A 19,022-nucleotide genomic window follows, 5' to 3' on the forward strand; every position below is an offset into this window, starting at 1 on the left:
ACACATATACACACTAGAAGCTCGTGCAGAATGATCGGGATCCGGGTGAGAAGGCTGCCACCTTTCGGAAGGTCGAACGCCTATGTTTGAACCTTTCATCTCGTAGTTACATTTGTGATGTGTACAGGTATAACACTTGTGCGATTATACCAGATACAGTATAGATTCTACACGATACAGTTTTTCTTGTCAATTATATAGGCGGCGTTAACAAAGACTGCTTTAGCATTAGTTTCCTTATTGTTAATAATCCGCAGACGCACAAATAAAAACGAATGATGTGTAAAGGTTGGTTTGCAAAGAGTAGGAAGTTATTCACGCGTCAACCTGCTGAAGGTATTAACATTAGCACCCAAAGATTGGCATAATTATTTACGGATGGTTGAAGAAACCTATTTATGTCTCCTGTCGTTAGCTATTCCATTGATTAAGAAGGAAGATACAATAATGATACAAGCCGTATCACCACCCAAGTGTATAACTGTTACACAATAAACTTAATAATTAATTAATAAGTTTACATAATCATTATGTAAGGAAAGTTAATTGCAATTGGTGATAAAAAAAAATGTCTAATTGAAATCCTTTGAAACTGTTACAAATGGACGAATCTGAGAGTTATATTCATCTGTAGAACAATAGATTGTTCATAATGCCTCAACCTCACTTAATAAACAAAACCCCGAAAATTCGTAATTAACTAAAAAAAAGCGAAAAAAAAATTAACTATCATTTTTAGATTCAAACTATTATATCATTAAAAATAATAGCACACTTTTATTAATTTATTACAAATTTTAATTAATTAAGAAGATTTATGTATACTTTTCGTTTATTTAAAACACAATTTATTTCCTAAGAATTTGTCATGATTAGGATCAGAATTAGTTTTAATTAATTCGCATTCTTTTTAAATAATCTACACGAGCGTTTTCCAAACTGTGAGGCGTGGACTAGTCCAAGGGGTGGCGCGAATATTAGCAGCAGTGAGCAATTTTCCAAATATCTGCTAAAGTATAGATACTCTTATAGTGTTCTTATCCATATTGCTCTAATACGCGTTCAAAGTTAAAAAATGAAATTAGAACGTTCAATAAAGCAGTGTTTTCACATTTCATTGATTTACTATAATAGATAGAAAGAATCCAATATATGCATATGAAAACTGAATGTTTGGAGAATCCAGCAAGTATAGATACATTCCTGTGCTCTTATCCATATTGCTGTAATACGCGTTCCTTTTATGAAATTGAGGGGGGTGTGGGGCGCCAAATAATTACATACTTTTGAGGGAGGCGTAGTAACATCAAGTTTGGAAACCACTGCTCTACACCAAATATTATATAATGAATCTTGAATATTTCTACAGTAAAAACAATGATTTTTATTGTGAGATGTGGGCGTCGTTTCATGATGAGCGTTGAGGAAATAAAACAGTCGCAGCTTCCGTTCGAAAACGCAAATTGCCCATTAATTTGTAATCGTCGCAGTCCACGGCTATCGTGATTAAAATCTCCAATTTAATGGAACCCATATGTACATTTCGTATTTTCATACGAATCGACGCTCCGATCGTTCTATTGACATTCACTTAATACGTTTTATGTTTCCTGCCTGCATTTTCTCCTACTGCAAATTGCGTAAGCATATCGTGAACATAGATTTCCAAGATTCTCGAAGCCATATAAAAACATCCTCATTAATCCAGCACAATTTTCTACACTCAATTTAATTGATATTTCATCTTAGTCTTTGATTTCAAGGAAAAAAGCAACTAGAATAATTCAAAGCACTTGAAATTCACTAAACTAACTAAAGTTTACTATTTGTTACATAATAATAAGTTTTTATATAAATATTACAAAAGTAATCCATTGATTAAATTGAAAACAAATACCGCTAAATTATCATCAACAGCAAACCAATTAAATATCAATTAATTAAATAATCAATTAAAGCAAACTCTTGCATCTCGATCGATTTAGTCGGCTTCGGAAAGACCGGTTTTCCTCGCAGGATCAATTAAAATTGCGCCCGAAAATCGTTTACAATTATTTACGAAATCCGAACGGAAACAAGAATTCACATAAGCAACATTACCTTGAAACCGTTTAAGTGAATCTTCTAATTGTAATTTCAGTATCATGACCTTAAAGTTCTTCAACCTTTTGATGAATATTTAAAAGCAAAAATTGTAATTAACAAAAATGTATATTGCAGTACCAATTAAAGTTTAATTAATTGTTAGAATCTGAATGATGCAATATAATTATAGTTATTGGGATGCGAAATGTAAGTGTAAATAATTTATTACGTGCTAAGTGGTTTTTGGGTTGTGTTAATAACTTAATATATGATTGGATTATTTTTTTTTCTGTTTGTTTGTAATTGTTGAGTATGAAAATATTTGGTTTCGTTAACGAAATAATTCGAAGGTTGAAAGTAATTATATATTTCGAATGAAGAAGTGGCTTTTGATTAGTAGGAAATGAAGACGCTCCGATTTGATTTGAGATCTGTTAGCCAGAAGCGAATGCCATTATATTACCATTCGCGATTCGAACAATTTATTGTTTGATTTCTGGTTAATTGGAAACTTGATTGGATCATGTTTCGTTCGGCACTCGCATGACGTGCCAGTATGTGTGTGTGTGTTAGCAGCATCCCATCATCTAGACAGGTCGAGGAAGAAGAATTGAATCAGTTAACGCCTTCAACAATGCATGCCACTAAATAGGCTCGAGCTCCTATTCTAATCCAATAGTTTTCGAAGTTGCTGCAGACTTGAGGCAGCTGAAGAAGAAGAAGAACAACAAGAGCGTCGAGAAGTTCGACATGAAGAAGACAGCGGATGAGGAGAGAAGTCGAACAACCAAAAGCGGCGTAACTTGATGAAGTGACATTTCTAGAAGTAGGTTTCCGTTGATGGAGGGCCTTTTGTCCATTTAGAGAAGGAACGCCGAGCGCGGAGACTTTCGATTTGCAATGGTTGGCAGGTGCATATAATCGATGGGTTCAAGGACACACGCAGAAAACCGGCGAAGGTCATCCTGCGGCGGCGGCGGCAATCGAGGAAACCGTGAATGGATGCTGCAGGATGGACGACGAGGATGATGATGATGGACGGTGCAAGGTGAAGGCGCGTGTTACGCAACCCGAAACCGTGTGAAATTTTGACCGACCGACGAAAGTCATTTTTCGGCTCATTACATCGACCGCCGGACAATCGCACATTACTCTTCCCAAAAATACGTGCCCGGCGTTCTTTAGACGCAATCTTCATTCTTCATTCTACAAAATCGTACAACTTCCCAAGTACAAGAATAGCAATTATGTTATATCACACCACATGAACATTACCATTTATTTACTTATTATTTGGAGTGTAATACCATGCCATAGCTCATCTATAGACATAAAATACCGTGAAACATTATCTAAATAAACGATTAGGTAACAGAGTAAATGTTTAATCTAATAAAGTGTCATATTTGATGAGCATATAAATGCTGCTAGTATTATAGTTAGCATGTTATAAAACAAACTCATACACCGTTAAATAGTTGTAAGTGTTATTCAACTTGCACAATAATTTTACTTTCAGTTAATCAACTTTTAACCCTTTCAGGCCCAGTGATTCCAAATTGAGTCATTCATTTGTAAATTCAATGTTGTCTTTCGACGACTAAAACTGTTGGAAGCAAATAATGTAAATTGAAGCTAGATATATTATTAATAGTAGGTAATGTTGAATAATAAAATAAAATAGGTAAGATGTTTTTTATGATCAAGGAAGTGATTTTATAAAGATTTGAATAAAACAAACACATTTTTTTTTTGGAAAAAAAAATTGGACTGGAAAGAGTTAATTCAATATTTTTTCAAATAAAATGAGCATCAGGTAACTTTTGTTAAATAATAAATTGCGTAACGATGGCGCCCTTCTTACACAACAATAAATTTACAAAAAAAAAGTTATGTAACTTTTGTCTAAATAAGAAAAGACGTCGTATCACAATGCTTACCCGTACCTGATTATGCACTAAAATGTGAGAAAACTTATGTAATTTTTGAGTTATTAAGGAAATGCTGCAATTTTCGAAAAAATATCGTTTGCAAGAATCGTAGCATCTATTAGAAAACCCATTGAAATATCCTTAAAAGGCCCATGGAAATCCCTACACTCATAAGATTTAAGTAATTTAGAAAAAAAAACAGAAAAATATGAAAACTCCTTAAAACATTACATTGATTACATAGCAAGTTATGCAACGCAGTCAGTTTATTTCTCTATGAGACTACGATTTGTGAATTAAATAATAAATGAATCGTTGCAAGTGGAACTAGTTACATAAAGTATTTCTATATTTGAGATGTTGAATGAATATTGTAAGAACAATTAAATCGGAGAAAATTATTGCAGAATGTGTTAAGTGCTTGTGATTAGTGTGAATATACCAATTAACTTTGTGTTTGTTGCAGATACTTGTGAACTTTATAAATTGAATAAAAGGATGCTTGTTGTAAAAAAAAAGAAGTTAATTAAACAAATAATATAGTCAAAAGAAATAATGAATCCCTTTTATCCTCTCGGTTTCAATTACAGGTGGAAACGGATAAAAGGAACATTTTCACACTGCGCCGTCGTCTGTGGGAGTGTCGAGGGGTTGTTAATTAGTAAGTTACACATATCCACGCGAAGACAATGCGATGATGATGAAGATGAGGATAGGAGAGAGAGAGGGATTGGAAAGGGCGAAGAGCGACGAGAAGGAGTTGTTGATCCTTCCCACAATTCTATTGTTGTTAATGGATTTACTCTTGAATTAGTTCCGTGCGCGCCAACCTTCCCACTTGCTCCTTGTAAACACAGGCCGCAGAGCTCGGCTCTCCGCCGCTCTTTCCGCGTCCCTCGACCATGGTTTCGTAAGGTACATGCCTCTATACCTAGGAACACACTTTCAAACAGCACACATTACATCGCAGATAGATATATGCATGGGCCATACACATACATCCTCCACTGCCACGTATATATGCATGTACGAAGAGGTACAACTTCCTCGATTCGATTCGGCTCATACAGTCTCTGTGTGTGCAACCCTCGCAAGCTGCAACTCAATATATCATCGAATATAAACGCTCAATGCAACATTTCATTACCTGCAAAAGCAAATGATTTATGCGGCCTGCTACTAACTATTACCTCCCAACGAGAACGACGATTTCGTACATCTGCCAATTGCAACAAAAAAAAACGACATACATTTTTTAACATGCAATTAAAGTAAAACGCAAGAGAAATGAATTTCGTAACTGTTCGGGACAAACACAAAAGCAAACAAGAGCCACACACACGCACAGTTAGGAGAACGAGACTAGGCCTACAGTTTTAATATTTACCATCTGCGATTGCGATGCAGGAATTCAAATTGAAGCAGTTCGCGCGTAGGAAACAATGTATATCTCATAATAATAACAACAAGGAGAGCGAAGAGAACAGGAAGAAAAACAACGACGAAGACGGTGACGGCTGGTGCAAAGAAGCAGAGAGGAAATACAAAAGGCCGAAATTCCTGTTTCATTATACTAACGGAATTCGATGTATCCATCCAACGATGCCCCCTTTCATTGTTGTTCATCAAGATCTCCGCTCAAATTGAGTGTGTCTTTTAGCGGAAAAGTATACAATTCGGTAATCCATAAAATACCTAAACATTCCTTACAATGGAATTTAGAAAGGTATCAATAAAAGTATCGAATTTTCACGTCTATATATTTTATTTAATTTCTCAATAACCACTTAAGCTACTTATATAACGATAATGAATATTAATACAAAACTATGGCCTTTACAATGAATCTACTAGCATATTCGTGACATTTCCCGTTCTACTATAATAAATTTTCAAAGTTAACAATTAATTTTTTTTTAATATTTCTTCGATTTCTTTAAAACCCGAAAATTTCTTGCGTAAGTTATAGCTATGCGTATCATTATTATAACGCATTCTTCTATTTGTTTCATTATACTAACGGAATTCGATGTATCCATCCAACGATGCCCCCTTTCATTGTTGTTCATCAAGATCTCCGCTCAAATTGAGTGTGTCTTTTAGCGGAAAAGTATACAATTCGGTAATCCATAAAATACCTAAACATTCCTTACAATGGAATTTAGAAAGGTATCAATAAAAGTATCGAATTTTCACGTCTATATATTTTATTTAATTTCTCGATAACCACTTGAGCTACTTATATAACCGATAATGCATATTAATAACAAAACTATGGCCTTTACAATGAATCTACTAGCATATTCGTGACATTTCCCGTTCTACTATAATAAATTTTCAAAGTTAACAATTATTTTTTTTAATATTTCTTCGATTTCTTTAAAACCCGAAAATTTCTTGCGTAAGTTATAGCTATGCGTATCATTATTATAACGCATTCTTCTATTTGTTTCATTATACTAACGGAATTCGATGTATCCATCCAACGATGCCCCCTTTCATTGTTGTTCATCAAGATCTCCGCTCAAATTGAGTGTGTCTTAGCGGAAAAGTATACAATTCGGTAATCCATAAAATACCTAAACATTCCTTACAATGGAATTTAGAAAGTATAATAAAAGTATCGATTTTCACGTCTATATATTTTATTTAATTTCTCGATAACCACTTGAGCTACTTATATAACCGATAATGCATATTAATAACAAAACTATGGCCTTTACAATGAATCTACTAGCATATTCGTGACATTTCCCGTTCTACTATAATAAATTTTCAAAGTTAACAATTATTTTTTTTAATATTTCTTCGATTTCTTTAAAACCCGAAAACTTCTTGCGTAAGTTATAGCTATGCGTATCATTATTATAACGCATTCTTCTATTTGTTTCATTATACTAACGGAATTCGATGTATCCATCCAACGATGCCCCCTTTCATTGTTGTTCATCAAGATCTCCGCTCAAATTGAGTGTGTCTTTTAGCGGAAAAGTATACAATTCGGTAATCCATAAAATACCTAAACTTTCCTTATAATACCTAATGGAATTTAGAAATGAATAAAAAAAAAAGTTAACCGACTTTTGTCACGTCTTTACATTCTATTTAATTTCTCGATAACCACGTAAGCTACTTATATAATCGATAATGCATATTAATGAAAAAACTATGGCCATTACAATGAACCTACTAGCATATTCGTGACATTTCCCGTTCTCCTATAATAAATTTTCAAAGTTAATAATTATTTTTTTTTAATATTTCTTCAATTTCTTTAAAACCCGAAAACTTCTTGCGTAAGTTATAGCTACGCGTATCATTATTACAACGCATTCCTCTATTGGCTGATGACCCGTCCTTCCTCCCGTATTAATCAAAATCAGATAATGGGCATTACTTGGACTTTAATGAACCGCTTTTACAGCCTGCACCGTGTAATTTAACAGTGCTTTCGGACTTCTGTTTTTCATCCGAGCGCTGCTCGGATTTTATGGAGCAAATTAAAGCCCGTTTGACATTAAATCTCTAATTACAGCCCACCAAGACGTCGGATTTTTGAAATCCCCATCGGAAATAATAACACGGCTCTGGAAACGATTGCGCTCTGCTTTGCTCTGCTCTGCTCTTCTAATCAATGGCATCTCGATCAGACCAGAAGGCGAAAGTCTCCAACGTAATTGGTCATATATCATCATCATCGTTGTAGCCGTCGTTATTACTGTACCATGGGTATTTCGGTTTGCCCAAAGTCGGATTTACCGTTCCGACCAGGCGCATCGAAATTTTTGTCGTGCGACCGTTCATCCTTGTTCTTCTCATTCGTTTTTCTGCTTGTACTTCTTGCTTTTATGGTATTTTTTTTTCTTTTTCTTTATACTCGGATATCGGGGCAACTCTGTGAGCTGAATGTGGGTTACCGAGACGTTTTGGCGAACCGAAAACACGGACAGAAGCAGCGAAACAACACCTATAGTCCGGTTTTCTTTGCTCTTTATTGCTATTACATTGTGAACCGAAACGCGTTCCCATTATGCGTGGGCCACGGAAACAGTTAAACGATCCCGAACTAACCCACTAGATCTTCTTAGGTTTGTTGAACCGATATTACCTAATTGATCGTCATCGCCGCCAATTCCAATATATTACCGAACGGACTCAGCGACTCTCAAACTTTTGCAGCCGACGAACAAACCTCATATTATTTATACATGGAACAAGCGAAGATTAAAATTAACACCGTTAATTTACAGTTATTTTCTGCAGTTATTTGCAAACAGAATTAACAGAATGCTATAACAACTATGATTCATTGAAGCACAACGTTACTCAGTCATGAAACACAAAATGTAATGTTATTGTTTTCCAAATTATATATTATTAAAATTATGTAATCTTTAATTAAATTAAGTTTATTAGCGTCTTCATATTATATTATTTGGAATAATTAAATACAATGTAATATTTAACTATAATTCACAAATTTTTATTATTTTATATTATTTTAATAGTAAATTTTGTAGGAAATAAAATAAAAAATCGCAAATTAATTTACTACACAAATATAAATATGAATAATTAAGTAATTTTAGAAATTAATATTGTTGTTAATAATTATTATTACATAATATGTCTTTATTTGTAATTAATTAATTTTGTAATTACAATTAAACTAGAATGCATTTCTATATATAAAAATGAAGTATATTTTTTTTGTTAAAATTTCATTTATCAAAAGTTTTCAGATATTTTGATAGAATTTTTTTTTCAATGCAATATTTTAATTATATTACAGCAATCTTTTAATGTTTGTACTTTTATGTATGGTCAGTGTTGTTTTTGGCTGTAATAAATGTTAAGTTGTAATGTATTTTAATTATATTAAAAAAAAGTGGTTCGATAAAAGTTTTTTTTTTGTAAATACTGTAAATAAAACAGTTAAAATCTTAATCAATAAATTTGGGATCGGAAACTTGAAAAGTCACTGCAGTTCGAACGAGAGCACACATAATCTCTTCCCGAACAACTGGATTTAACAGAGTCGAAGAATCCGATTACATCATCGATACCGTGTTGATTGTTTACGGAATGCAAATTCGCATAAATATCTGGATGAACCCCAAGGCCGGTCATGGAATGCCCCTCGGAGGTCATGGACCCCGTTACCGTTCGAAGCAGCAGCAGGATCAGGCTCAGCAGTAGAAGCGGCAGCAGCAGACAACAACCCTTTAGAAACTTTTGCTTTCCACGGTCGATTCTCAAATGAGCACTCCTCTTCTCTCGATGGTTGATGATGATGGCAAAAGAAGAAGAAACAAGCGGAGAGCAGCGACGGCAGCAGGAAAATAATGTAAAATGAAAAAAAAAAAGAAGGAGAAGGAAAAGAAAAAAAGGGACGTGGTACACAAGCGAAGAGTGTGCAACAATAAAACAGGATCTAGGATTACAAGAAGAGCACCATCGACCAATGATAGGCTCTGCAAGTTATAAATATGTGACGTTCCACCTGCCGTACTCGAAGTAGTGGTAAGGCCCCACCACCAGGTACTCTTGCAGAGTTGAGGCAGGAAAAGAAGCAGTTCGTCGCTCGCCAAAGCATTTCTATCGTGGTTGTGACCGTGAACGCACCGCAAAAGACAAGGCCAAGGACAGCGCCAGTGTCAGTGTCAAAGTCGCTACTCGCTCCTTACTACAAACATACTACATCACACACACCCATACCCATCTACGCTCGCACCGCACGGAAACAACTATACAAGGTAGGTGCAATGATCTGAGACCGATCCATTAATAGTGTTACAACCAGATAAACGCGAAAACAAACAAACCGCGAGTACTATCTTCAAATGCACTATCATATAGAGTAGAAGAAGATGAAGTATACGAAGTAGCTAAAGAGGGGTGGGTACCAGAAGAGACCCTTAATTAATAACTCTTGAACGAGCGCGCCGCGCGCGTTACGCAAGATAACCGAAGTGATAATGTCGCAAAAACCAGTTTACTGTTACGAACATCTTCACCGACGTCGAAGCTACATATGGCATCCGAGGTCCGACAACTTTTTCCTCGCAACCCCGCAATCCATCAAGCGTTTTCTTCGCATTCGCGCTTCATCAACCTAATCACCGACAGCTCATGAACTGACGTAATAAAAGCTTACAAAGTTGCGAACAAATAGTCGAGACTCGAAAAAAACGTTTATAGAAATAGTAATAATACTCGAGAAAAAGAAGAAAAAAACATGATTATAACGACAACAGCAAATCCGAATTGCAATTTACTATAATGATAATAAAAGAGATAAAATCCTCCGCGCGTTGCGTGCGTTACCACCGCATGTTATTGTCTCGACCACCATAAATTACCATTATCACTGCTACATATCCGTATGCGCGATCTAATTTACGTGTATCTGAACTCTTGGCCCCAATTGCGATATTCGCTTCATAATTACCGTCTGGCAATGAACGTAAATTAACACCGAAATAATCCGATGAAGAACGGCCACTTCTTGCAAACGAATTAGATAAAGCTCGATAATTGAAGAAAAAAATACACAACGAAAATATCTTACATAATACAAATATTGTTTAAGTTAAATGTAACGTGGAGGAAAAGGCAAATATTTGATTTTCTTGTAGGAATTTTCAAATGCAGACGAAATTTTAACAACTACACTTCATATATTGTCCGAGTTAAATAAAATGAAGAAAAACACAAATATTTGGATCAAAAATTATAATAAAATGAAATTGTTAAATATTAAAATACTTAAACTTACAAGATTTTAGAAAAAAAATAATTTTATTTAAAAATTATATTCCTAAATTGACTAAAATAAAATATATTACTTTATGAAATGATTTAAAGAATTTGTATTTTACTGTTAACTTTACATCTTCTTCAATAATTTATATTTAAGTGAAATTTTCTTACAGTCTTTTTCTAAGAAATAAAATTTTAATTTACAAATTTCTGGTTTTACAAAGAGTTTTCAGAAATAAATGTTTCACTTTCAACTAACATCAAGAACATTTTCTTACTAATATTTCTTACAAATGCATTATTTAGAAAATGTTAAGAAATATTAACAATATTTCAGTTATTCACGAGTTTTCATTCATTGAATAAATTGTTGCAAATGTACCTTTTTTCTTATTTTAAGTTATTTTATATTTATTTATTGTGCTTTATTTTCTCAAAATTTAAACTGTAAATAATAATTTTTATTTAGTTGTTGAATTATAGGATAGTAAATAACAATTTCCATATATAAAAGCTGATTGTTAATGAAGATTTTACTATATACAGTAAAATTTGCAATAAATAATTTACGTATAAATTCGATGCGCTTTCAAGGAGGCAATAAATAATTTAAATGAATTTATTTATTGATGCGCACGAAAGCATAATGAATCAAATTACTGAAATAATTAGTTTCGTGTTCGACGATTTTATTTATTCATTATTTTTTTTTGCAAGATAATACCCGAGAATCGTGTAATAAGTATTGCACTTTCTTCGGCAATGACCTTAAGATGGAAACCGGTCAATGTTGAACGTTTAACGATTCAATGAAAGCGAGTTCACGCTCGGCGATGTTACATAATGCCCGCTTATATCATCATCATCATCATCGCGCGCACACAAATACACACACACACACACGCGCGCTCTCGAGCTCAGGTGAAATTGCGTGAAGAGAAGAAGTCGAAAAATGAAAGAAAAGAAAACCCGAAACGAACAAAATACAAAGTTTACTGAACTACATTACACAAATAGATGCTTTTATTCTCATATAAATGTGTCTAACGTTTTGCGCAAACGTTGGTTTAACTGTGAAACGAGTTTTTTTTTGTTAGGCATTAACGTAACGCCACTAAAAATGCGTTAAATATTGTATGAGAACTGTAAAAAAAGAACAAATTTCAACACAAATGTAGGAAATGTAAATGAATTAATTTTAGTAAACACGCTGCAATTACGTGCACTTGCTTATATAAGGAGCGAAATGGAATAGTTGTATAATCGTTTGATATCGTAGCAAAGGGAGCAACAAAAGTTTAATAGTGAAATTAGTAATTTCATCCTGTAAACCGGAAACTTTAAGTGCTTGTTTACTATGTTCATCGAAAGATTCGAAACACACTCTAATCTAAATATGCATGAGCGATAATAATCGTAATCAATTTAATAAATTGCACTTGACGAAATCGCCGGAGCATTTTCCCACCGAAGGGCCTCTTCCAGATAAACAAACTTTTGCACGGTTCTCGCAAAGTTCACACACACATACACCGAGAGTTTACACCGTGAGCTAGAGCGAGATAGCAAACGCCAACTCGTCATAACTTTATATATTAAATTTCTAGTGATAAACCGACGCTTTTATTATATAATTCAAGTGAACTAGTTCCGGGTCCCCTTTTCGCCAGTCGTATAGATTACTTCTTCCTGCGCGCCACCTCTTCTCCTTATTATTATTATTATGATTTTTTTACTCTCGTCATTTCGCAGCTTCCACCGTGTAAATAATAAAAAAAAAACGCAAAAGGAAAAAAGAAGGAAGGTTATTGCTTAAAATGAAGGCGATGCTGCTGCGGTGGATGCAATAAAAGAAAGGAAGAATGATTAAAGTGGGATATAAACCAAAGGGGGGAACAGCTATAAGAAGTTACCGCTGCTATAATCAGAAGATCAAATGTTATCTTGAAACTTGCGAAATTATATTACGAAATAGCTGCATTAAGTAACAAAATTATTTTCAACTACTAAATGCATTTAAGAAACATTACTTTACAAATTATTACTAATTAAGTTTTCGACTCTATAGAAACTACATTCATAACAAAAATATGTGATGCAATCAATTCTAGTTTCAATGGAAAAAACAAAGAGATGACTTCTGCATATGAGAAAGGCGCGGTTTTCTGAGGGAGTAAATTTCAGTAATGAAAATCTGAAAATTTCAAAAGGTGGATTTAATATCACCGTACTGCCGCGGTTTCTGTTGTGTTCTCCTATAAATATATACGTGTGTGTGAGTGTGGACGAGGATGAGGAAAGTACACGCGTTCTGCTTGTAATTAAAACTGAAAATGTTAGGATTCAATTTCGCAGCGGCCCAGGATGAAATTTATGGGGCTTATTTATTTATTATCCTGTGCTTCGCCTCGCCATTCAAACATTTATTTGCGATCCCATTTCGCGTCCGCATTAATTCCATATCCCGTGCATTTATATGTAGTCAACCACACATATTCTATTTATTTATTTTTTTTTGCTTGCATTTTCGATTCAAAAACAAAAATTAATTAATTCTCCCTCCCTAACGACAAATAGAACAGAGAATTACATAAAAATAAACGCTTCGATATTGAATTTATACTTTTAATCTGTCATTTTTAATAGATTGCATTTGTGAATTCGCAGCTGGAGACAGAAAGTATGTTGTTCTACAATTGTTTGATGATTGCATACACTGTACGGCATCTGCATTGTTTTTCCAATTGCCACCTCTATGTTTATAGTTGCATTGGAAATATCCAGTTTTTAATTAAACTTTTTTGTCGAAGAACAACCAAACCTAACACAAAGAACAGTCTATACGTTTTCAATCAATTCCAAGAACAAAAACCTAATAAAAAAACTGTGAAATTTGAATACATTTATGAAAGTTTCAAATAAAATCTCAATTACTTAATGATTTTTATTTACAATTTTATTTCACCCTCATGTCCAATCTTACACGCATTAAACAAAACCATTACAATATTACTCACTTGAACTTATGCATTCTCTTTTCTTTAATCTTGTTTCAAAGAAGTCTAGAGGAAATTTCTTCCACATCAATAATATTATTATTTACAATATTTCTTGATCTAGATTTGTCTGCATCGACCAAGTCTTTTTACCTACTTCAATAAAAAATAACCAAAACAAACTGAAAACGTAATACATAAGAAAACAATATAAAATTGATTAAATAATTGTCGAAATTACGACCTAATATTAGTAAATTAATAAATTTATATAAAATATTAGATCAAAAAAGAAACATCATCCGAAAATGACTTTACTTACTCATTAAAAATAAAATTTAATACCTGGATCAAAATTTCGTAAAGTGAAAATTTGTATTCTAAAGAATTTTCAACAAAATTTAACAAATGTAATTAGAAAATACTAATAAATTAATTTCCATGACTTGTTTTCATCTGATTATTGCAATTAAATAAAAATAAACTGTTATAGTTAATTATTAATCTATGGATAATTTATGTAAAGTAGACTTGATAGAATGAATTGAACCAGAAGTGAAAATTACGAACATTACGTTTGACTAAATCTGCTCTTTGACGCCTCAGAAAACAGTTTCTTGCATCAACAAAAAAAAAATAATGATTACGCAAGAAGTGGGTTAGGCTGTGGCAATGGAGTGTGTATTAATCAACCCGGAGGAGGCATCGACCGTAATTTTTCAATTTCATCTCAAAATTTTAATAGAAATTTTTCTATTACGTTATTCAATTATACGGTGTTAATACTGTTTGTTGTACGTAATTGTTAATGATTGTAAATTAACCATAGAATAACTATAAAATTGAGGTTTATTAAAAAACAAGAATAATTTTCTAATACATTAAAAATTTGATTTTTTAAGAAAATAATAAGAATTATAACAAATTATTATTTACATAATCAAATCTGTATTAAATTTAATTGAACCAAAAATATAATACTGGGATTAACTGAAATGTTAAAAGTTATAAGTAAAAAAATTAATATTTGTATGTGTTCAAAATTGTCTGTTTAGTTGGATTTATGAAGGTCGTTGACCAACGTTTCCTGTAATGATTTAATAACTTGTCGAAAATTTGTTGGGTAAATATCATATTATTATAGTTACTAGCAAAAGTTTGAATAATATATTATTATAAAGATCGTCGATTATTCATAATGAGTCTATAAGGTAATAGCTTTATTTTCGAAGCATAATTTCCTGGGATTGATATTAATTTTTAATAATATACAATTTTCTGATGAGTTTTACAAAAACCAGTTATTAATAATACTGTAACCGATATTGGCTAAGAGAAGAAAAAAAAAACAACAGTTCCACCAGATTCTCACCTTGGTACAGTACAATTTTAATTATAAAATTGTTATTAGATATTATATATTTTTTTTTGCAACGAGCGTATAAAAACCGATTATAAATAATTCCATTTGTGTATGCGTAACAGTATATCGGTATCATTATTACGTAATTAGAATTAATAGTGTGAAAAGCCGAGGCGATGGAAATGAAAGAAACAAACGAGGAATTTGTTTACATATTGAGAGAGAGAGTGTATGTAATAAGCGAATTAAAAGCGTAATAAATCACGTGCAATTATTTATAGCGTGGAAAGAGTGAGATGAAATTAATGATGTTAGAGAGTCGAGCGTATTTACTTTGATTGGTTTCCACGGGTAGTAACTGTTAAGTGGAGATAATTCGATCGGCCGCGATGTAATAGAATCTGGTGTATTAACATTACCTGTACAACAGCCATCATGATCCCGATTTTAGTTAGGTAATTCTAGCGCCTATGGCACGATGTGTGTGCAACGGGCGAGGTTCGATAGGTTAGGAATGGGAATAGTTGGAATAGCGAGAGCGTCAGGATAGGCTTGTTTCATTTGTTATTCAATTATCTAACACGGGTCGGGTATTCCGAGCGCATGCAGCGTTGATTCCTGGACGTTTTTTCTCTATATAATATTTTTTTTTTGTGGAGCGGCACTTTATAATGGATCGTTCGCATGCCTAGGCTTTGAAAGTGGCGAAAGCTCATTTCGAACTTATAGAAATTCGTAAACGAGATTTCGTTTGTAATGAGATCAGCGACAAAGGCGATGGTCGGGTGGAAGATAGAGGAGCGTCGCGACGCTTAATTATATTTGTATCTGGATGCATGCAAAGTGTGTCTGGAGATATGGAATAATGTGTGCGAGTTTATTAGTTTTTGTGCGAAAGTTTTATCGGGCCTTTGAATGGGCGCTGGAGAGGTCCCATTAATCTGCTGAATACAATGGGGGGACTACTCCTCCACCTCATCCTCCTCCCTCGCTGCCGATACGCATCTGCAGGCGTGTGAAGGAGTCGTCCTCTAATGAAAGCGCGATGCCCGTTAACTATATGCTCTCTCTTCTCTCTCTCACCGGCTATGTGGGAGAGATCCACGGGTCGCACGATATCTCGCTCAAGGCTGGGTCACATATGACCCAACATCTGGCCCTTTGTACTTTGCCATCATCTTTCCAACATTATTCAACAGATATCTGCAATTCCTAAAGATAGTGACTATTCGAACAAACCTTACATCTTCAAAAATCATCATCTTCAGGTGTTATAATAATAATACTAGAAAGTTGATGACACTGACATGTTCTAAATGCAATGTCATCATGTTTCTAACATAATTCAATAAAACTTTGCAGTTTGTAAAGATAGAGACTATTCGATCAAACATCTTCAAACATTACCACATCTTTAGGTGTTATAATAATACTACAAACTTGATGACACTGAGATTTTCTAAATTCAATGTCCTCATTTTACAAACATAATTCAACAAAACTTTGCAATTTTTAAAGATGCAGACTACTCGAACAAACCTTACATCTTCAAAAATCATCACATATTCAGGTGTTATAATAATACTACAAACTTGATGATACTGAGATGTTCTATATTCAATCACATCATGAAATTTGTAGAGATAGGGACTAAACGAACTGACATCTTCAAACATTATAACATCTTCAGGTGTTATAATTTTAATACTTACATCCTCAAAAATGATTTCATATTAAGGTGTAATACTATAAACCTGATGATACTGAGATGTTCTAAATCCAATATCATCATGTTTCTAACTTAATTCAACAAAATTTTGCAATATGTAAAGACTATTCAACTTTACTTTACAAAGACAAAGTTTTATAATAATACTACAAACTTGATGATACTGAGATGGTCTAAATCCAACGTCATCTTGTTTCTAACATAATTCAACAAAACTTTGCAATTCCTAAAGATAGTGACTATTTGAAAAAATCTTACATCTTCAAAAATCATCACATCTTCAGGTGTTAAGATAATACTACAAACTTCATGAGACTCATATGTTCTATGACATTCAATGACATCATGTTTCTAACATAATTCAACAAAATTTTGCAATTTGTAAAGATAGACAATTGGTACAAACCTTACATTTTCAAAAGTCATCACATCTTCAATTGATATAATAGTACTACAAACTTGATGACACTGACATGTTCTAAATGCAATGTCATCATATTTCTAATATAATTCAACAAAGCTTTGCAATTCCTAAAGATAGTGACTATTCGAACAAACCTTACATCTTCAAAAATGATTACATTTTCAGGTGTTATAATAATAGCATAAACTTGATGATACTGAGATGTTATAAATCCAATGTCATCATGTTTCTAACATAATTCAACAAAACTTTGCAACTTCTAAAGATCGAGACTATTCGAACATACTTTACAGGTACAAGAATCATCACATCTTCCAGTTTTGTAATAATACTACAAACTTGATGATACTGACATGTTCTAAATTCAATGTCATCATGTTTCTTACATAATTAAACAAAACTTTGCCATTCCTAAAGATAGTGACTATTCGAACAAACCTTACATCTTCAAAAATGATTACATTTTCAGGTGTTATAATAATACCATAAACTTGATGATACTGAGATGTTCTAAATCCAATGTCTTCATGTTTCTAACATAATTCAAGAGAACTTTGCAATTTGTAAAGATCGAGAATCATCACATCTTCTAGTTTTGTAATAATACTACAAACTTGATGACACTGACATGTTGTAAATTGAATATCCTCATGTTACTAAGATAATTCAACAAAGCTTTGCAATTCCTAAACATAGAGACTATTAGAATAGACATCTTCAAACATTATCACATCTTCAGGTGATATAATTTTACTACAGACTTAATGATACTGAGATGTTCTAAATCCAATCTAATCATGTTTATAACTTAATTCAATAAAACTTTGCAATTTGTAAAGATAGAGAAGACTATTCGAATAAATTTTGAATCTTCAAACATCATCACACCTTATGGTAAAAAACTACCTTTCAAAGGTATATATAATATTCAAAAATATAATTAGAAGAAACATCTTCAAACAAAGTATTAATAAGACTTTTATAAAACAACATAAAAAGTAAGGACAACAATAATTTGTATAGAAATAGATTTTCATTTACTTTAATTAAACTCTAATGCAAACATCTATTAAATGTGTACAAAATGTATCGGAGCAAATAAATGCTTTTAAAACGATTCTTAAAGTGGGTGGATACGAAAATATCCACAAACAAAAATAAATAAGTACATGCATGATTCTTGAAGCATGCCATGCAAAGCGCATAACATTCTTTGAACTGGACCGCTGAGTTGTTAGAAACGTGCTATAATTTAAAAGAAAATATCTATTAAATAAGTATACGTATATACACGTAAGTAAAGACGTGTATTAATCGCATTATTTAAATATCTCGAAACTACTCTAGCTAATCTAGACGCTTTTTGCTTTTTCATCTTATACTACTTCTTCTTCTTCTTCTTCCTTGGAATACCAGAAGTGCAATTTGAAATGCTGAAGCACGGATAACTTCAAATATTTATTACATCCTTGCGTTTAAGTACATTAGCTTATTGATCTATTAACAATTACTCACTCTCAGCATTGCTTCTACTTGATGATTGACAAAAAAAAACCACTATAAATTCTAAACGTTATTGAAAATACATTAAAATATTTACAGTTTTATTATGTACTTATTTACTATTCAATTAAATAATTATATGAAGCATAATTTTCTGTAAAGACAATTAAAAGTGTAAAGTAATATGCAGTTTTATCAAGTGAATATGGAAATGATAAACTATTGATGG

The 19,022-nt window shown here is 32.8% G+C and overlaps 1 protein-coding gene across 1 annotated transcript in view; it reads left to right on the top strand.

Moving 5' to 3' along the window:
- Positions 1-9,604: 9,604 nt before the first annotated feature.
- The window catches only part of LOC108558039, a gene marked incomplete at its 3' end in the record, with an annotated part of 52,405 nt that continues 42,987 nt past the window's right edge, over positions 9,605-19,022 (top strand). Inside the window, exon 1 of the mRNA XM_017914826.1 lies at positions 9,605-9,772. The remainder of the gene's footprint in view (positions 9,773-19,022) is intronic.

Source organism: Nicrophorus vespilloides, unplaced genomic scaffold (genome assembly GCF_001412225.1).
Source record: "Nicrophorus vespilloides isolate i.1.1-1 unplaced genomic scaffold, Nicve_v1.0, whole genome shotgun sequence".
NCBI lineage: Eukaryota > Metazoa > Arthropoda > Insecta > Coleoptera > Silphidae > Nicrophorus > Nicrophorus vespilloides.